We start from the raw sequence: 22919 nt of genomic DNA, 5'->3' as shown, positions 1-22919 counted from the left end.
CTCTTTTCTTACATTGGGTCAAGGAAGTAAATATTTTCCCTAATTTTGGCTGTACCAACAATTATTCATATTGTTTTTTAATATGTACTTCTTTTAGACAAATTATATCAAATTTTAATTTCTCTAATTTATGAAAGGTTTTCCTTCTTTTAACGGCTGAGTTAAGTCCATTTATATTACTTGTAATCAATTTTTTCTCTTCCATGGTTATATTTTATAGTTAAGTTTAGCAGCTCTTGTAGATCTTAGTTCACGTTGTTCTTTGGCTTCCACCTTTCCACCTACTGCACCTTCTTCTTTTTCAGTTGCCATTTGGCAGTCCTCTTGGAATTCAATTAATGAGATCTCTTTTTCTGCCTCTTCCTCTTTCCTTCCCAAAAATTCTGTATAAAATAAGTCCGCTTTCTCACATCCCTTATCTTTGTATTTCAGTGTTTTCTTTTTTGCCACTTGCAATATTTGCGTTTTAATGGCTTTCTTTGTAAATCTAATGTGAACTTCTCTTGGTAAGCTATTTCTCATCGCATATCTTGTGAAAACTCGATAAACCTCATCTATTCCATCCATCATCTTCTCTTGAGTTATTTCCAAAGCTTCAGCCAGCATTTCTATCATTATCTCAGCTAGGTTTTGTCCTTTTTCTTCCTCTATGTTTTGGAATCTAAGATAGAATTCTCATCTATCCATCTCCCATCTCAACACACCACTTTTATCTTTAACCACCATTAATCTATTATCAATATCTCCAATCTTCTTGTCTCTTTGTTTATCTTCTTCTTCAATTATTTGTTATCTCGCATCATACTTCAACATCATTTGTTGGATGTTCTCCACTTTTTCATTGGTTTTTCCCTGTTCTTTGTTCAATTTTCTCTGTTCTTTGTTCGATGTTCTCTATTCTCTTTTCAATATTCTCTGATCTTGCTTGAATATTTTGAATTCCTTGCATAATCATCTGCAGAGTCACTTTTTCTTGTTCTTTTTCTCTCTTTAACATCGTCTGTATTAAACGTTGTTCTCCAGATGGTGGAGAGGAAGAAGTAGAAGTTGAAGAACCAGGAGCTATAAATTTCCTACTCATTTTAAGCAATTCAAAATCTTCAGGTTCTTCTAAACCTTAATCCAATTGTGAAGTAGCCAATTATAGTTCAAAATAAAAATAGTAGAAAAAAGAAGCCCAATAATAATAATAAAAAAAGAAAAAAAATGGAGGACAAAATTTCTTCAGGTTCTTGTATACCTTTATCCAATCAATAGTCAAATAAAGAAAAGGACAAGAAAGAAAAAAAAGAAAAAAAAGGAAAAGGAAAAATTATTCAGGTTCTTCAACACTTTAATCCAATTGAAAGGTCTCAAATAGAAAAAAGTGCATAAAAATAAACCAGAAAGGTAGATGGAAAAACAAAAATACCAGGAAAGGGGAAAAAAAGGCTTTTAAGGCTTTCCCTTTAAAATAAAAAGCAAACGTAGAGATTGGACTTCCAAAAAAAAAAAAAAAAAAGAAAGAAAGAAAGAAAGAAAAACAAAGACAAGCTCCAATAAAGCCAAAAACCCAAATAGTTATTACAAAAAAAAAAAAAAATACAATAAAGCTGGTGAGGAGGGATAGCACAACTTAGGAAAAGTAAAAAGGGCACACTGAACTTTGTTTGATTATCCAAGGCTCTTATTATAATTCTCTTCTCCAAAAACTTATCACCTTTCCCCCCTACGTTTCAACACCAGACTCCAGCTGTTGCTAGAAACTCAGAAGAGCACCTGCAATAATACTCTCCCATGCTCTTCCCTCTATCTTATCAAATAGCAATGTCCTTGAAAAAGAGTCTCAGTTCTTTCTTTTGTCTGGTCACAGGGAAATAGAATATTTTCAAGCCTCTAGTTGGCAGTGTTGAAAGTTTCTTTGCTCTCACTTTCCCCCTCCTTTTCCGAGCAGGATATAATAAGAATTAATAAAAAAAGAAAAGATATTTTAAAAAATGAAATAACTAAAGGGAGCCTCTAGCCTAAAATATTACAAAATCAAAAAGGAGAAGAAAAAAAATAGATATAAATGAAAAAAACCAGTCCAGTTTCAAAATACAAGATCATATTTAGAAAATCCAGCAATGAGAAAAAACAAAACAAAACATTACTTTGACATTCCTGTTTAAAATCGCCTCTTAATCACTTCTGTCAAAACGTTTACAGATTATTTCTTTTCCTTAGGGTGTCCTTTCAGATCTTAAAATTTAAAAAAAAAGTTCTCACCAAATCAGCACACTCTCTCTTTCTGCTCTCTTCCATTTCGGAGCTGTCCCAACTTCAGCAGCTTTAATGGCTACCTCTTTGCTGCTGGCAAGAAGAGCTTCTCCTGGATCTACCAGGGACTTTGCAGTATCCCTGGGATCAACAGGATGCGCTCTTCACTTTCACCATCTCTTTGGGACGGTTTAGATCCGATAGGACCGTCCAGGAGCAAAGATATCGGCAGCTTTCTCAGACCTCCAAAATCACATGCCGTATCGTCACGATGCCAGCTCCGCCTTTGGGGGCGCTCTTAAAGTCAACCTTTAACTGGTCCTGGGACATCTGCCCAGTGCCCACCCTCCCACAGCACACTTTCTTCCTTGTCCTGGTGGATGTGCCTTTTCTAGCCTGGCCCGGCCAGCCAGCCACATGCCCTGGGGCTTCTCACCCCCCTTGTTGCAAGATGCCTGCAGCTGCTGCATGCTTTTTTAGGTGCAGTTGCAGACTATGTGTTCTATGTGCCGGGCCTGGCAAGTCCAAGCAGTCGGCCATAGAACAGGCTATGCCAGACTGTTGAAGAAGTGGAGCGAAGCCGGAAATCAGTAGCCGCCTCTTTCAGCACAGAAATCCTCCCCAAATCAGCCAGCTGGTCTCCTCTTTCTCCACCTGTTTGTTTTGTATGGCCAAGGAGAAGACCAGTCAGCCAAAGGGTCAGCTGCTGGAGGCAATTCTTTTTTGGTCTCCAGCCGCCTCTTTTGGCACAGAAATCCTCCTCTTAGTAGAAATACTATGGCTCCTAACAGTTGAAAAATACACATACTTTTTCACAGATCCTTTTTACCGACTTCTGACTATAGTTTTATTGCTAGAGGGAACCCACAACCTTTAAAAACATTTGTCAGGAAGGAGGGAAAAAATGGATCTGAAGCTTCAGATACATTCATTTATGTATTTATGCAGTTTCACTACTGGATACAATCCCCTGTATGTGTATGTCAGTGGAGTTTGTTGTAGGTTACTTTTATTCCAGCTAATATATTTTGTTTGCATTTTCATGTAGCTTATTTTCTATTATGCATGGAACTTCTCAGGAAAAAATATGTAATTGTGCATGATAGTATGTAAAAATATGTAATTATGCATGATAGCATGCAACAATATGTAATTGTGCATGATATAGTGGTTTGATTGGACAGCATTTAATATGCCCCATTTAAACTTAGGTGACTCTCATATTAATTAATGTAAATTATATTAAATAAGTATCAGTAAAATTTACACATTCTTATTATAGCAATAGCACTTAGATTTATATACTGCTTCACAGTGCTTTACAGCTTTTTCTAAGTGGTTTACAGAGTCAGCGTATTGCTCCCAACAATCTGGCTCCTCAGTTTATCAACCTCGGAAGGATGGAAGGCTGAGTCAATCTTGAGCTGGTGGAATTCGAACTGTCAAACTACTGGCAGTCGGCAGTCAGCAGAAATAGCCTGCAATACTGCATTCTAACCACTACACCACTAGGGGTCATTGTTATGCCTCACAGTTTAAAGTAAAAACTTTTCTATACAATTAAAACATTATTGATTTCTTGAGGATAAAATAAACATTTTTATTACTTCAGACCTACTTATAGTTGGGTATGTTTACCCCCAATTCTGTGAGGTAGATTGGGCTGAGTCTGATTGACTGAGCTAAAGTTACAGTGAGCTTCTATGGCTGAGGGTAAATTAGTACTTATGCCTTCCTACTCCTATCCAAATCTTAACCATAATGCCATATTGATTGTTGTTCTTTCTCCTGAAAATTCCAATTAAATTTGTCAACAAAAATAACTTTGTACATTTTAAAATTGCTGTTAGATCTACTGGTGTCCCATAAGTTTAATACCCTGATTGGCCTTTCATGTTTTTTTCAGTTGTAAATAATTTTTATTGTAACAGGATTTGAGATGTCTAAGCATTGGAATCAGCTGGGATTCAAAAGCATGCCTTATTTCTTTTAAACCTGTTCAATAAAATTTCAGTAGTTTTCAGTCATCTGATAAAACATGACAAAATAATTATTATTATCACTATATGGGGTATATAATCATTCCTTTTCTGGGCTGCATTGAGATGGAATTATTAATTTTTCTATCTATACTATAAATCAACAAGACAAGTCAGCTATAAATTTGTAAGTAGACTGGAAGGAAAGCTGAATAGTTGAAATGATCAGATGGCACATGTATATTACAAAGAGGCTTTCAAAGATTCCTTTTGTAAAATGAAAATAACAGAAACAATCTAAAAGTCAGGAAGGCCTTGGTGGGGAGAACTTATATCTAGAGTGTGATTACAAAAGAAATGTTATTTTTGTGTCTTTTGTATATAAATTATTAGAGTTCCACTGAAAATAAGCACACTTGATTAAAAAGGTCTGAAGGGAGTAAAAAAAATGTACAAAATCAACACAAAAATATGGAGATTTCTTTCCTACAGATTACTTTTTGTTGTAATTAGAAAGAACTGAACATTCCCTAAGATGTAACCTTTTAATTACCAATTGATTTTGCAACCCCAAGAGCTGAATATGTAGGAAGGGAGAGAAACAAATCTTTCTGATCTGAAAAGCATATAATCAGTATCACTGGAGATTAAAACCATAGACTGTTTTTTATAAAACAATAAAAAGTGCAGACCATGGCTTCTAGAATGCTTTCAAAAGTTCATCAGTTTATCAAAAGTTTATCAATAAAACAATAAAAACTGCAGACCATGGCTTCTAGAATGCTTTCAAAAGTTTATCAGTTGATCCTAGCCAATGTTTGTATTTTCTTCTTTATTTTGAAGTAATATGTTGCATATATGTCTGCATGTATTCCTATTATATTGTTATATTACATTTATCCAAATGTGTCTACTGACGGGCTTCTTATTTCTTCTTCTGGATTGTATGAGTAGGAGGGAGGGGGGGGAAATTCAGAACGGAGCAATTATGAACATTCATGGCCACTACCCAATTCTTTCTTCCACAAGAATGCCTTGAGGCATGCACTAGCTACAGTGGCAAGCAAGCAGGAGGCAATTAGCACGTTTCCAGTTGTTTTATTAGTTTGTTTATAAATCATTTAGCTGATAATGCTAGAACTCAAGTGTTATGAAACAGACAAAAAGAATATCATACCTGTAATATCAAGGATAAGTTTGTCAAAGTCTGATCATTTACAGCTGAATACATTTGCAACACTGTGTGGGAATTTTTGTAGGGTAAGGAGCTCGGTAAAAGTAAAAGAAGAATGCAGGTCCAGTATTGAAGAATTATTTTGATCAGGAAGGAGTGTCGAAAATACCTTTATATAGCCAGCATTCAAGCTTTTCCTGACTAGAGGAGTTAATGGCTCCTTGTTTTATTAAGTTATGCCAATTTCTTTAGCTGATGGCATGATTTAGGGCTTGATATTGTCATAAGTTTACACTCTTTTTTTTTTTTTGCTGTCTAAAACAACAACCTACACATTCTGAATCTGACATGCCACTCTCAAATGGCTGATGACCTGTTGTCTCCTAAGCTATAGGTAAACAATTAGTTAGGTTTTCCTCTAGCAGAGGGATTCATAACACATTGGGAGAATTGTGGGGAGGAGTACTTCTTCTTGACAGCCTCTAGCCTGGTCCAACCCATTTTCAAATTCAATCTGTCTTTTGCTTATTTCTCCCTTGGCCCTCCAAATTGATTCTGTTCTATTCAGCTTTCAGAGAGCTATTGCATTGGTGAAGTCAATCTCAAGGCCAAGGGCAATGACTGTCAGTAGGCTGTTTTTGGAATATAGGCCTTGGCAAGTGCTGGAGAATCCGAACAGCTGCATGTAGCAAAACAGGGCATGTAACAAAGTGGGCAGGATTTTGTGTGGTCCAGACATCAACTTTTTGACTCTCCCTGCCCAACAAATGTTCATTATCTGGAAAATGTTAAGCAGCTATACATAATGTGATATCTCTATAAGAAAGAACATTCAGCTCTGTGCATCCCTGAATATGACCTGCAAAAGGTACATGGGTGCTCAAACTTATGTATATGTTTGTTCTTGGGATTTGTACTATATAGTTGCAAGATCTGCTTGTCTTTGCACTGTGCTTGCCTAATTCTTATAAGGGGGTTTATCAGCCAAATTGTCACAGAATTTGAAAATAATTAAGCTGAAAGGAAGTACCTGTCCCAAAATCACTCAACTGGCATCTGTGCCTAAGGCATGACTTGAACCTGTACTGTATGTTACTACTGTACTGTATGTTACTACTAATATCTAGGATCTTAGTTACTACATCCCTCTTCTCTGTATATGCATGTGTGTGTGTATGTCTGGGTGTGTATGGCATTTTGAGAGTGATAGATATTTGCAATATAGGTATTCTTACTTGATGTATTTTACAGGAACACATTACAGGATCCTTGCTGTGCATTGATATAATGTATTAGATTGGTAAAACCAATTATGATATATGCCATGCATTACGTTTATCAAAATGCCAGGCAGGAGACTTTTTAGAAATGATTCAATCACAAGGGATCTTAGAACTATGATTCGTCTGCTATTGCCACAGCATGTTTCATTTTCTTAGGGAAATTTTTTTGCAGCAAGACAAAAGATACAGATATGTTAAAAATGGCTTAGAGCATAGATTTCTTTGATTTTTATGGCCTTCTTCCAACGGGAATAAAAGTACAAGAATATTGTACTGAATTCTGCAACAGAGGGCCCTGCAAATACTAAGGGAGTGGAAATGTCAACTATGAAAATGAACTACTTTTACATAAATGTAAATTCTCTGGAGAGAAGGTCTTCCTAAGACATTTTATATGACATTCCTTATTGCAACATAAATTCAAAATGGCCTTTAAAAAAATGATAATGATACCATATTTACAATGCTGGAAGTTTCTTAACAGAAAGAAAAGCCTGCTTCACTTGCATCAAATCAATACAAGCAATATATATCTATTTTTTGTATAGTATATGATATATTGTCACAAACATACAAGTAGTATTCTAATTGTATTATAGCAATAGCACTTAGACTTATATACCGCTTCATAGTGCTTTCCGGTTCTATCAGGTTTACAGAGTCAGCATTTTCACCCAATAATCTGAGTTCTCATTTTACCGACCTCAGAAGGATGAAAGGCTAAGTCAACCTTGATCAGTGAGAATTGAACCATCAAACTTCAGCAGAAGTCAGCAGAATTAACCTGCAATACTGCATTCTAACTACTGGGGCACCACTACTCTTATCACCATTTATATTCAATTTTAAAATGTTTCTAGCTCATTTTATATTTGTTATTGACTACCTTCCTCATTTGGGCCTGCAAAACATTGTTTGCTTCTAAAACATCCCTAACACTCCAATACACTGTCAATGTTTTGATTTTATCGCCATTGTAAAGTTCAATCCCATGTGCAGTAAATATTCATTTTTAAGACTTATTTAGTTCTAACTTCATTTTGATATTGGCATTAAATATTTGAATTGTATCTAAAAGCAATTTTCCTCTAGGTGAGCCCAGATCCAATCATCACCATAAACAATTTATCCTTGGTAGTGAATTTCAGTTGACTCCTTTGGCAGTCAAAACTTCAATCATGGGGTATCAGCATACTGACAAGTATTCACTGCAGGCTTCCATTTCATGAACAGAAACCAACTTTTTTCTCACACCAATTTCTTGTCCACTACAATGAAATAAGAGATGCCAAATAACATGACAAAGTTGCATGTTATTTGTTTGTTTGTCATTTTTAGTGCAACAGTACTGCCACTTGTTAGTGATAACAGATACATTACTTTTCATTTAAAGTGTATAAGCCACAATATGCCTTCTAACTGCTGTGAGTTCTGCATAGGCATTAGGAAGGGCATCTGGCCAATAAATGCTCATTTCCATTCGGTCACCCTGACTCCACCCCGATGCAATGGATTACAGGGATTATAAAGGAAAACAATAGACATATGCAAATATTGGCTTGCACGATGAGTGAAAAAAATCAATTTGAAAATCAATGTATCCCAAAACAAGGTAGTTGTGTTTGACAGGAAAAATGAACAACTGCAAATTATACACAAATGACAAGCAATTAAAACAAGTAGATAAATATATGTATCTTAAATGATTAGTATCAAAGCTTTACTGAAAGAACAAAATAATAGCTCAATTTTCCCTATATTTGTTATGGAAAATTACAAATACATGAGAAGCATAACAGTAATTTGAAAGCAGTGGGAATGAAAAGAGAGAGAAAGAAGTCAAGAATATAGAAATACTGAATACCGTTTGAATAAAGTATGTTGAAGTGGCATCTGCATGGACATCGAGGCGGTGACTATGACCACATAATGAGAGATAGAGTATCAATTGTGCACCTGCAGTCACCATCTGGATTATTTATTTTTGACCAGCACTGCCCACCAACCTTCCCTTGGACTGATAACCCAAGCTGATTTAGTCATATGGAGAGAATGGATGAGGGTTAAATAAAAAAAACAAATATTTTAGTAGTTTAAAATAAACCTTACTTATTTTAGGTATTATATGAGTTAAACACATAATTTATTTTTCATCTATTGAGATTTTATCTTTGACCATGAAAGATTCTATCTACTGTATGTTTGATCTAAAATATCTATAGTTGCAAATTGAGGGGAACTGAATGAATGCTGAGCATGAAAGAAGGATGTTTCTGCCTTATAATAGCTGTTTCCTTGCTTCCTTTCTGAATGTAGAGCTACTTGGTTGATCAGCAGCCAGCACACTCTAAACAGCAGGATGAACGTGAGGTATGTAATAGAACTTTTATTAACAGGCCCATTGGCTTATGAATAATGCAGTTACATAAGTCTTCTCATGGTCTTCAGCTTTAAGCTCTGAATGCTCCTGTGGACCATTTAAAGCACTGGAATGTGCTATTACCAGACTTCTAGTACAGAAATAGGTTTCACCCCATTAAATTTCATTATCCATATATTTGCTTCCCATAGGGCTTCTTTGTGAATTTCTAAAAAGGGATACTTTAAGTGAATTTTGACTATTAGTTTACTAATTTAAAGTTGAGACAATTTTTAACGCAAATGTGCCTATTGTTGCTTTACACTGAGAAGGAATTGTATACAAAAGTAAACACCTGGGTAAGATAAATCAATCGAAAGGTACCTCACTTTTCTACGATACATTACTATATTTTTATATTTCTTTTCTCAAAATTACTGCATAAAAGACAAAGTCAAAATTCCTTTTGCCAAAGGGACTCTGCAAAAGACATTAGAATATTTGGTAAACTTTAATAGCAATTAAGTAATGCCACTTGGAACTTATTGATAAGTGAAAGATGAATTCTCATTTTCCATCTTTATCTGCAGCATGAAAGTTTATCTACCTTTTTCTATCTTTTCTCTGAATTATTCATTTCTAAATCTCATGAGTTTCCAAATACATTCTGCAGCCTTTCCTGTCAGAATTTGGGGGGGCACAAAAGACTTAATGTGTTTAGATAAGAAATGTCATATATTCATTCATATTAAAATTAAATGAGACATTACATTTGCAGATGCTTTTCTGGGGAGTTGAGGAAAGGGAAAAAAATATTGTTGCTTTATGTAATTTGCTACATGATGCTTTCTTCATCCATCATCATAGTAATAATTTTAAAATCAAGACTGCTCTACATAAGTATAAATGAATGATCTGTACAAAAAATAATTGTAAACTAAGCCAATCTTATGGTCAGTTGGATCGGTTCATCCGGAAGATGTGTTCTGGTGAGTTGAGTTGATATTTATACCTTAAATGTTTAACTTAGATATAATTTCTAACTCAGACATAGTTATGGTCTATTGTACAAAATCTTGTATGTGATAGAAGTAATATGTAATAATAGCCAGAAAAGTGAACTTTAGAATATTGAAAAAGCAGGTGGATGCTCTGAAGGAGTAATCTAATAGCTTGCTTGCTTCTTTGTTTATATTTTATTTTGTTATTTTATTTCATTATATTATTTTATTATTTTCCATATCTTGCCTTTATTGTTTTTACAAATAACACAAGGCAGTGAACATATCCAACACACCCTCTTCTTTCTGTTTACACCACCACAACAACCCTTTGAGATTGCTTGAGAGAGTAATTGTCCCATGGTTACCCAGCCAGCTTTCATGGTAAAGGTAGGACTTGAACTTACAGTCTGCTGATTTCTAACCTGGTGCATTAACCACTAGACTGAACTGGCTCTATTTAGTATAATTTAAGTTTTCCTAAACTGCAGTGGTGAAAGTTCTTCTACAAACAGATAGGAAGAAATAAATTGTATACAGATAGATCTATTTACATCCAAAATTGACAGAAAGGCCATGCATGCATCAATTATGAATGTGAGCAGAAGGGGGACTCCGCCAGCATGGGTCATCTTGCTTTGATGGTGATTCTGAGCTGGAAATCCGGTGTAAATAAACTGGTTAGCAATGATCTGGTTTTGTATAAATCTGGCCAAACTACTTTTTATTGCAAAACCACTTGGGATAAAACTAAATTACTTGACCTATATGGGATGTATAGGAAATAAATATAATAAACCCCAAGCACTATATTGAATACATTCTCCTGCTGTGCTTATACATATGACTGATTATTCAAATTAAGTTTCCAGTCTTGGAACTGATAAGAGCACAGGCAAAATATAGCATCAGGATACCACTGAAGATAAGAAAAAGCTTCACTTAGAAGTGCCGCAACCTCCCTGGCATGATCTATTATTTCAATATAAGAAAAAACATTGAATCAGTTCTAAGAGGAATGAATTAACAATCTGTATCTAGATTTTGTAGTAAAGATTATTAATAGTAACAATACTCCACTGAAGGGCAAGCTATAAAAAAGAAGAAAACAGAATAAGAAACACAGTTCATTTAAAAAAAATAGGAAAGCTGGCCTTATTAACAGCATTCTGCAAACATGTCATATTCAAAATCCTCATTGGTTTGTGCTCAGTTCAGACTTAACTCTGCATAAACCCTGGAAACTTCCAATTAATCTCCTTGCTTTGTTTTAATTTGCTAAAAAATAAGTATAAATGAAACCCTTAATTCACTTAATCAGCACAGGCCTGTAATTTGTCCAAAGTTGACAAATTATTTTTTATCACATTTTTCTCAGTATGTTGACTGCCCTAAAAAATAAAAATAAAAATGTCATGGTTTAATTCTTAGATTAGTTTGCCTGTCAACAATTGGAAGAACCTGATTGATTTAGGGAGGGATTAGCTTTGATATTTTGGTGGAAGTTCAGCAAAGAATTCCAGGGCTATAGAAAAATTGGCAAGGAAGAATGAGAGAAAGAGAGAGGGAGAGAGAAGCCTGGAAAAAGGCAATAATGAATCATGTCCATACTCCTTGCCAAAACAGTTATACAGGTAGTTCATCTAGTCATCAGGAGTCAAGCAGAATTCCAGGATAATTTTTTCAGTATCTGAGAACAAAATTCTGATATACATATAGATTATGTGATAGATTAGCCAATTTTTACAATAGTACCGACAAGGAAGAAGGTGTATTGGATATGTTCATTGCCTTGTGCTATTTGTAAAAATAATGAAGATGCCTAGAAAACAAACCCTGAAATTTTTTGCTATGTGAGAAATATTTATTTTACAAAATGCCCCCAAAAAAAAAAAAGGTGAAGGAGTTAGATCTGGGGAATGAGATAACATTGTAGCTCCAAATACATCTTCAGCCTATTCAGGCAATATATGAGGTCTAAGCTTTTGGGGTCATAATAACAATCCCTTTCACTACTCCCATTTGCCTTGTAATAATTATGATTATCATTACAAGTAGTCCTTGACTTACAACAATTCATTTAGTAACTGTTTAAAGTTACAACAGCGCTGAAAAAAGTGGCATGACCATTTTTCACACAACTATTGCAGCCATTTTGATCATGTGATCAAAATTCAGAAGCTTGGCAACTGATTCATATTTATGACCATTGCAGTATCCTGGAGTGATATTATCACTTTTTAGGACCTTCTGACAAGCAAAGTCAATGGGGAATCCAGATTCACTTAACAACTGTGTTACTAACGTAACAACTGCAGTGATTCACTTAAGAATTGTGCCAAGAAACATGGGGTAAAACTCACTTAACAAATGTTTCACTTAGCAACATAAACATTGGGTAATAAGTTGTGGTAATAAGTTGAGGACTACCTGTACTGCCATCCTCAAGCAAAAAAAAGGAAAGAGGACAACAATTTTGAGAACAAATCTATTCCACAGTGCAAATAAAATATTCTTACCTTTCCATCCTATTGTCAAGTTGGAAGAAGAAACAAGAGCATGTGATTTTTGTCTTCTGGATTATTTTGTAGGTAGAAAATAATTAAGGAAAGTATGCAGGCTACAACTTTTGAAATTTTTTCCTTCCCTTTCAAAGCAGCTCCATTCCCGAATCATCTGTTGGGAACAAAGAGGGAGAGGCTTAGAATGGTATAATAGGAAAAATTCAGAGTCTTTACTCACCTGTCTTTCTCATTTGAACTAAATAATTTTTACACTAGATTTACTAGTGGTTAGAATGCAGTATTGCAGGCTAACTGCCCACAACCTGTAGTTTAAGCCTGATGGTTTTAAGATTGCCTCAGCTTTCCATCCTTCCAAAGTCAGTAAAATTGTTGGGGGCAATATGCTGACATTATCAACTGCTCCAGTGGTGGGATTCAAATATTTTTACTACCGGTTCTGTGGGCATGGCTTGGTGGGCGTGGTAGGGGAAGGATACGGTAAAAACTCCATTCCCACCCCCACCCCACTAATCTGCTTTCTAGCTCTGTTCTCCTGTGCAGGGCAACAAAAGAAGACCCAGCCGATCAGCTGGGACTTGGAGGCAGAGAACAGATGGGGGCGGGGCCAGTCAGAGGTGGTATTCCAAACTATTCAAAATATCCACTTCTGGTTCTCCAGAACTGGTCAGAACCTGCTGAATACCACCTTTGACCTGCTCAGAGATTGCTAAAAGCACTAGGGGGTGGCATATAAGTCTAAACTGCTATTGCTATCCTCCAATCCTTAGCTGGATCTCATCATATTTTTAACTCAAGCTTTATTTAACTTTTCCCATCACATCAGATTTGATCAATTTCAGTTCTAATGATGGATAGGCAGGGTCCTAAATCTTTTTACAGTATTCTTTCCAATATTCTGTTAGGTTGGGAAGAATAAAAAGATTTTGAAATGTAGTAGCCACAGTGACACCAAGTCTGCCTGTCAATATATCTAAGATTGAAATTCTCAGCATGTTTATCTGGAAATACCAATACTTTGGAACCCAATTTTACTTCTGAATAATTATGTTTTGTACTAACCTTGCTTGGATTTATACCTGACTACTAGCTAGTTCGTTGACATCATCTCCACTGTTAGTCAAAGGTGTCTTCTCCTGACACTGTTCTACTCAGAAGTTCACCTAATGTCTGATTTAGAATCTTTTATTTTATTCTCCTTGCCAGTTTCTGCCTGTAGAAATAATTATTATGTCAGCATTCCAGAAAACCTCCACTCCAACAAATAACTCAGAAACAGACATGCTCTCAAAAGTTCTGTTCTATTTGGATAGTAAACTGGAACATCTGGAGAATCACAAATCTGAAAGTTCTGGAGTTCCTTGCAGTAAGTAAAAACTACAAATCCACCCCCTGCACCCCTCATTGCATTACATGTCCCAATCACCATCTGTCCCAACTTGAGATGTCCCCTCACCCAGGTGCAGAATAACATGACCTTGACTCAGAAGAAGAATTCTATTATGTCTAACCACATACAGTCCAAGAAATTCCCCCCTCCCATTTTCCCAGCGTCAAGAAAGTGGCAGTGTGGAAACGTCTGCTGTCAATATGGCTTCCAAAGCTGTCACATTATCATTGTTCAGAAGTTCTGTTTACAGTTATTATGTTTTTCTATGGGGTGCTTCCTTGTCTTCCCCATGGCTTTTAGCCTTCTCCATACTGGACATCCACAGAGATCTATGTGCTAATTGGAGTGATTTGCAGGAATCCTTTGCCAAATTCTTTCAGTTACATAATGATTGCCTTTTTCAAATTAACGTGACTTTGACAATAGTCTAGTGTATTAATTTATGTCTAAAGCTGACAAAGCAGAAACCAAACAGCATTAAATATGAAAAAGATAAAGAGCTGAGACTGAGAACTGAACTTTAATTTGAAGGACACTATGACTCAATTTCTCACATGTTAGTTAGCAAGAAATGGAGGAGGAAAGTAAAAAAATTCTGAAAAGAAAGGAGCAGGTATTTAAAATGGAAACAACAGGAGAGGAGGGGAGGGAAGGGGAGGAGAGGGAGGGGAAGGGAGAGGAGGACAGCATCCCTTTTTGCATTTCCAATAATTTATAGAGACAAGCATTTTGTTCTTCCTTTTCCTCAGTTTTCAGAATAAGGAACTTAAAGTGATAAAATATCTTAATCCTAAAATTTCTGAACCCCTTCCAATAAATCCTGGCTTTCATCACATTTGTGTGCAGCTTTTGTTTTGCCACATAAAGTCTTGTTAGATCTTTATGCCAAGGAGATATGGTAGTTCCTGCTATGAAAAAGTACCATTACAAGAAATATGGAAAAAGATAATTCAAAAGTTAATTCATAGTTTTAACTTCCCACCTGAAATAGCTACTTGGGCTATAGTGTAGGGCAGTATTTCTCAAACTTGGCAATTTGAAAGTGGTTTCCATTTCTGGAATTCCACAGTCAGCATGTCATTAAACACTCTTCCACTTGCAACTCACCCTCCCCATAATTTTTTTTTTAATTTTTTAATATGGAATGTATGTTTAGAAGCCTTGTAGTGTAGATAATTCTTTTTTTAATTAATCTTTTTTTCCATTTTCCTCTCTCTTTAATATTTTTTTAACCTTGGAAAGTAGAAAGCCAAAATAATTAGAGGATTTGTTGATTTATCTAGAAGATGTGTGTGTGTGTGTGTGTGTGTGTGTGTGTAAGTATGTAAGTATATGTATACATATTAAAGAAGAAATAGCTCCCATGCACTCCCAGCATGGGATCATGGATTTTCTAATCAAAGAGATAAGATTGAGATTAGGGTCAAAGATTCGGGGTAGAATCTTCCAAAATATCTTGACAAGGATAAATGAATAACCCTGAAATATATTGTTCGTGCTCCAATGAAGCCTAGTGTATAACGTAAAATCTTGATCTGTGATATAAATTATATGCACTGTCAAATTGAGCTCTTTTTTTTTATCCTATGTTGCTGTGTTAAACAATTTTGGAACCTTACATGGATATTAGCTTTTGAGCCACTTTCTTTCACTGACCTCCTTGGAAATTGCAAAAAAAAATATTGCCAAGTCAACTTGTAGTTAAATATTAATATTCTGAATTTTTTATTTATATAGCATTAAAGTATAGTAGGAGACATTGAAGGTCAGTAAGCTTTTAGTCATGTGTTGTCATTTTGAAACTGTTATAACAATTGAGAGGTTCAATTAAGTTTTTTAAATGTATTTGATGCTTGTTGATTTTCAAGGCATGTACCCTAAACCATCCATCACAAAAAACAACAACTAACTTCTATTGACATAAATGGAAGTGGCAACTCATTCTGAACCAAATATACCTTAATTATTGAATTGCACATTTTAGCTCATCCGATTTCTTTGGAAACAGTAATAATTGACAGTTCTAAATTGCAACTACTTTATCTGGAAAATACCATTATGATGATGAATGTGAGTCAGATTACTGAGGCCAATTGCAGCTGCATTACTGATCTCATGCATATCATGGCTCTTCCTTTTTATTTGTTCTGGAGAGTGCCTGCCATATTCCAAATCCTAGCTATTGTGTATTTTTTTGGGAGGGGCAATTCAAGACACATATTCATATGCCGGTTAATGAAAGGAGAGAGTCTTGGGTAGCGGATCCTACTGATTAGGAGTGACAGCTTGTTCCTGGGTTATATGAATGGACAATGTGTAGATCTGATTCATTAATAGGACAAAGGTCTGATCCAGCTTGCTCTTTCTCTGGAGTAAAAAAATATTATCTTGCAAAATATTGTAGGATTAGTACAAATATAGACTTATTCCTCTTTATCACACAAAACTATACAATAACACTTATATCTATAATTAATGCAAGACACTTAGGAAGACGATTAAAGGTACAAAGGGCACTCCATTCTAATATACTCTTTCATAGATGGGGCTAAAGTGTATGTCCCATTTCCATGATTCACTAACGTACCTATCCTTGTAATGCATCTGATTAAAGAAAGTCGGAGAATTTTGCCTTCTTGGTTGTGAGAAGCTTTTAGTGATTTGAGAGGAAAGGAGAATTTCTTTACTTTTCACATGTGATTCGTCCCACAAAAGTTCTCTTTCCTTAAAAACAAACAGAAAACAGAGGAGAAATTTTGTTAAACTGGTGTGGCCATTCACATAACCTACTACTAATCTCAAGCTGGAATCTCAGACCAGGACAGTGTTGTGTCCTGAGAGCTTTTCTTGTCCCTGTTCAAACAAGATTTCTTGAAAAGATCAGTCAATTTTTTTAGTCCATGAAAAACATATATGCTAACCCATAAAATAACAGAATGCAAAGAAAACAACACAGTAATGTCTCCTATAACCAGGTGCCTTCCTAACATAGGCCCCCAAAAGAAATTCAGACAGCCTTGTCTTGCCCATTGCCAAGAGGATTTTCCATTATCTTGAGAGCCACGCCTCTTTATGACCATATCAAGGTCCATGTACCAAAAACTGGCACAGTTTTGTAGGGAATGGGAGTCTTAAGAAATAAAATGTGTACTTTTAAAACCCTGCAAAGTTCAGAGGATTAGAATATCATTTTTTCTCCTTAAGCATTCCACTATCAACAACACCCCTCCCCACAAAAAGTGATGCTGACTGATTTTATGTCCCTTCATAGTTAGGAATTGTTAAGAAAAGACCAGAAGAGTCAGAAAATTCAAATATGGTGGGCATTACTTTTAATGAAGAAGATAGTGGTGATTATATGCTATAATTATATACTGATCCTAATACTTATATGTAATAAAGGATCAGATATATACATGTGGATATGTATATCTACATGAACATTCTGCAGATAATATTAATTATGAAATAGATGCTCCATGATAGTAACCAATCATGTTGTCTCAATATTTTTTGCTGGATCCTAGTGAGTCCCCAAGTAAACTTCTTACAATAGGATGTGGTCTTAAACCTGTATCCTCGCAGGCCTAATCAATTACTACAGCATACTGTCTCTCCTGTCCAGCTTCATTTCTGAAGAATTATATGAAATAAGAATCCATATTACTTACTAGGTAATTGTGCAGAACATTCACATTATGTGCACAATCATATTATGAATGGGAGAATAATATGTATCAGCTATGTAACAGTTCATGCATCTGTTATTTCACCACTTGTCATGTTTTGAACTTCTTGTCAACTACCTATATGTTCTGAACTTACTAGTGAACATCAAGTGACAATTCATTAAGTATTTCAGGGGGTAAGGTTCCAGTATGCACCACTGAGCATCACTAAAGGAAGACAATGAAATTCACATAATTAAATTTCCTTTTTCAAAACTCAATGATACAGGCCATTCCATTGATCAGTATTCCCTGACCCTAAGAGGAATATTTTTAGAGAATGTAAAACCTTGTAAGAGAAGTGAGGATATGAAAGTCAATTTCTTACACAACTTTTGTGGAATGCTCTTAAAATCTAATCCAATGTAATATTAAACCACTTAGCATTTTCATCCCCAACTTTGGAGTATATTGTATTTTGTGGTATTACTGCTTTATACTTCTATGTGATTTGATTCTTCTAATTTTTTGTATTCTTCTTTCTAATTTAGCTGTCTTATGAATTTTCAATGAATGGAAATTATATGCACACACACATATACTCAAAAGGAGCAACGACCTGCTTGTCAATTTGCTTTGCCAATTGTTGAAATTTGTAATTATTAAGCAATCAATAAGTTCTTGATGAAACTTTAACTTTTTTTTGAAGCTCAATGCTCTAGAAATGGCACAAAACAACTTCCATAGATTACGTTTAAATAATTTTGAAGGTAACATTAAATATAGAATTAACAAATGGAAGAAAAAAAATACAATAACGAGAAATGCAGTGAAAATAAGGTATTTTATGAAAAAAACACTTTGATTTAAATGTTACAATAATAAGTCAGTCATTATGAACACCCTAGTGCTGCAATGCAAAAGTTCCCACTTGACTCCCATTAAGCAAGCATGTCATTTCTGTAATGGCTCAATAAGCACAGAGCAAAAGAAAAGGAGATATAAGGGTCTCTTGATCTGTTCTGGAGTCTGTTAGAAACTAATTAAACAAGAGTTCCTAAGTATCAACATTTGGGCTGGGGGATTGTGAGGGAGCAAATTCAATCCTTTGGATAATAAATAAGATGAATGTATGGTCCTGGACTGATTCTGATTTGGACTTTCCACCTCTGCCTTTCTCTGCTGGATTATTGCTTTTGATTTCAGTCAATTACTGGTTAACAGGACAAGGAAGAAATTTTGCCAATGGGTTTATGATAGTTTAAATTGTGGGATTATCGCCTGCCCAATTTTTCAAGATCATCTAGGTTTACTGAGCGATGTCATTACTTCACAACTTTACTTTGCATTGTTAATCTAACATTTGACTGGATATTCTTTCTCTCTCTCTCTCTCTCTCTCTCTCTCTCTCTCTCTCTCTCTCATTGTTTTTATTGATGCAAAAGGGCTAAGGGTATCTTGTTACCTTAGAATCAGAAAATTTTAGGAGGCATAAAATAGCAAGGTCTCAAGATCTACCTCAGAAGCAGCAGTGTGCTTGCCATATGCTCAAGAGGTATGATTTTATATATATATATATATATATATATATATATATATATATATATATATATATATGGATCTTTGGCTGTTCGGGTTTTCTCCCGTGTAAGATTCGAAGTATCTAGGCAACGTTTCGATGAAGTCTCATTCATCATCTTCAGGCTTCTGTCTTCAGCTCTGTGCTTCTCTGAGTGATGTGAGATTGCAGCTGCTTCTTCCTTTTAACTGCTAGTGGGGGTGTGACTTGATTGGGTGGGGGCTTGGCTGTGTTCTGATTGGGTGGGGGTGTGTTCTCATTGGTAGGGGGTTTGGCTGTGTTCTGATTGGTTGGGGGGTTGGTCGTGTTCTGATTGGCTGGAGGCATGTTCTGTTCAGGTGGGGGCTTGGTTGTGCTCAGGTTAGTCTTAGTTCCCCCATCAGTGAAGAAATCCAGCAAAGAATCATACCCAGAGAGAAATCATCCAGATGCCCTAAGCTTTATGGTCTCCCCAAGATACACAAAGAAGGAACCCCACTCAGACCAATAGTCAGCTTCATAGGCTCACCTCTACAAAACCTGGCCAAATTTCTCGCCAAACAACTACAACACTATGCAGAATCCATCAACTCACATGTAAGAAACTCATTCCAGTTCATCGAGATCATAAAGAAACAAAACTTACAACCCAGAGACCTACTAGTAAGCTTCGATGTCATATCCCTCTTCACCCAAGTGCCAATAAAAGAAACCTTGACAGCCATCCAAAACAAATACAACCCCCCCCCCCAAGCACATCCTAGATCTGACCAACCACTGCCTATCCAATACATACTTCACCTACAATGGACAAAAATACAAACAAATAGAAGGAGCACCCATGGGATCACTCCTCTCACCTGTCATCGCAAACCTCTACATGGAACACTTTGAAACACAAGCTCTAGAAAAATACAACCACAAACCCAAACTCTGGCTCAGATACGTAGATGACACCTTCATAATCTGGCCACACGGGAAAGAAAAACTGAACAACTTCCTCACACACCTCAACAGCCTACACCCCAAAATACAATTCACCATGGAAACAGAAGCCAACAATCAACTTCCCTTCCTAGATGTCTTGGTATACAAAAGATCCAATGGCTCCCTAGGACACACCATCTACCAGAAGAAAACACATACAAACCGCTATCTACATGCACACCACCACCCAGCACAGATCAATTCCGTAGCTGAGACACTCATCTCCAGAACAAAATGCTTAGCCGATGAACAACACCAAAAAACTGAACTACACACTCTCACCAATGTACTAACAGCCAATGGATTCCAAAGAAAGAAGATTACCCACCTAATCCAAAAAGAAACCCCAACCAAAATCCAAGACAGAGAACAAGAAAATGGCAAAGCCCTTCTCCCATATATAAAAGGCACTACAGACAAAATCAGCAAGATCCTCCAAAAACACAACATTAAAACAGCATTCTGCACAAACAGAAAAATATCCACCATCCTAAGTAATCCCAAAGACAAAATCGAATTAGAAAACCAAGGAGTATACGAAATCCCCTGCACTGCCTGCCCCACCACATACATTGGACAAACTAACAGAAGAATAAGTGCACGCATTGAACAACATAAGAACGCAATCAAAAAAGAAGAAATGACCTCTTCCCTGGTCCAACACCTCAAAACCACAGGACATGAGATTGACTTTAAAAATACCAGAACCATCGCCAAAACCGAACACTTCAACAGCAGAATAATCAGAGAAGCCATAGAGATAGAAAAACGCCCACACAGCATGAACAAACGAGATGACACCTCCCGCCTTCCAGCCATTTGGAAACCCGCCCTCATGAACAGACGAGTACCTAACATGAAGAATGACACCAGACCCACACCCATGAGAGCCACACAAGATGCCACCACCACACTTCCATGTAGAAAACAGACTCACACCCACTCAGAAGATGAGACACGACCACGGACCAGAAGCCGCACTGCAGCTGCATCACTACCCACTTCAAACCCCTCCGAGCCATACATGAAGCAAACCGACACCCACTATGAAGATGCAGCATGACCACGAACTCGAAGCCAAACAGGAAGATCACAGCTCACCAACTCAAATCCCCCAGCAACTAAGACTAACCTGAGCACAACCAAGCCCCCACCTGAACAGAATACGCCTCCAGCCAATCAGAACACGACCAACCCCCCAACCAATCAGAACACAGCCAAACCCCCTACCAATGAGAACACACCCCCACCCAATCAGAACACAGCCAAGCCCCCACCCAATCAAGTCACACCCCCACTAGCAGTTAAAAGGAAGAAGCAGCTGCAATCTCACATCACTCAGAGAAGCACAGAGCTGAAGACAGAAGCCTGAAGATGATGAATGAGACTTCATCGAAACGTTGCCTAGATACTTCGAATCTTATGCGGGAGAAAACCCAAACAACCAAAGATCCACATACAAATACCCGCGAGAACCTCAGAAAACACACACACACACACACACACACACACACAGCACACACACACACACACACACACACACACACACACACACACACACATATATATATATATATATATATATTCTTAAGTTTTCATGGGTACTTACATGTATGGCATTCAGCTTCGTTCGGGTATTTTCCCACGACATTGTAGTTGTGCTTTTAAAGTTGTAGCAACATTTCAGCAGAATCTCATCTGCCATCATCAGGCTTCTGTATTGTGTTCGTCTGTGAGTAAGACTTTTACTGTTATTTCAGTTTTAAATTTGGGGCTAGCCTACTGCTATGCCAGAATGGTTTTTTCTTCATCCTGATTGGTTGGGAGTCTTGGTCTGTGTTTATTGGTCTTGGAGTTTGCTGTGTTCTGCTTGATTGGTGTTTCTAATATCTTTTTTTTTAATATATTTTTTCTCTTTTTCCTTTTGGAAAATTACACAATTGCCACGAGAATTTCTTTCACATTGTAGTTGTCCTCTTTAACCCTCTCTGTATTTAACATTTTTATTTCTGTACCCTTCCTCTTTTCAGATAGCCAACTTTGCCACAGATAAGAATATTTATGAATGGAACTTAAAGAGCTTCAACATTTTCCCACAAATAAGCCCAGGATTGAATTCCAAGTGTAGATTTTGACCCGATTCTCTAAACGTTCTCATTACATAGTTCTTCAGCTAAACAATTCCCATTTCAAAAGAACCTTAACATATTTAGTTTTTTATTATGGAGCCCCATTCTTCATTGGTTTTACAATTTCATTTTCCAATTCAGTTGGCCATATACTAAGTCTTTTTATGCTATTATTAACTGTCTTGACTAGTTCTGTGGAAAGAGCTATCATTTCAAAATTAATCCTTCTAAGTTTCAGAAAAGCTTCCAGTTGTATGATTAAAATTCAAGTATAATGAAAATGGTTTCCCATTAATTATTTTGATGTAGAATGTGGGATATGTTCATGAATAAAAAAAGGAAAATTGTGGAATCTTTTGGATGAAGTCCCTTGGATTTATTTAACAGTAATTCTGGCTTTATTCTTCAGCCAAACATTACAATTAATTACAAGATGTCAACTTGTTCTATGGAATCTTAGTGAGGGGTGACCTTAAATAATTAGTTGCTGGGAGCTAGTACACATTATAACAAATCTCCAAGCCCAGAAAAGTAGGAGTAATCATGAACAAAATCAGAAAAGAAAAATACATTGATCAGATGAATAGCTTGAATTATTTCTCAGTAAACCAAAATAAGATGACTGAAAGAA

Source organism: Pseudonaja textilis, chromosome 2 (assembly GCF_049901715.1).
Source record: "Pseudonaja textilis isolate UNSWEBS1 chromosome 2, rPseTex1.2, whole genome shotgun sequence".
NCBI lineage: Eukaryota > Metazoa > Chordata > Lepidosauria > Squamata > Elapidae > Pseudonaja > Pseudonaja textilis.
This window is presented reverse-complemented; position numbering follows the sequence as displayed.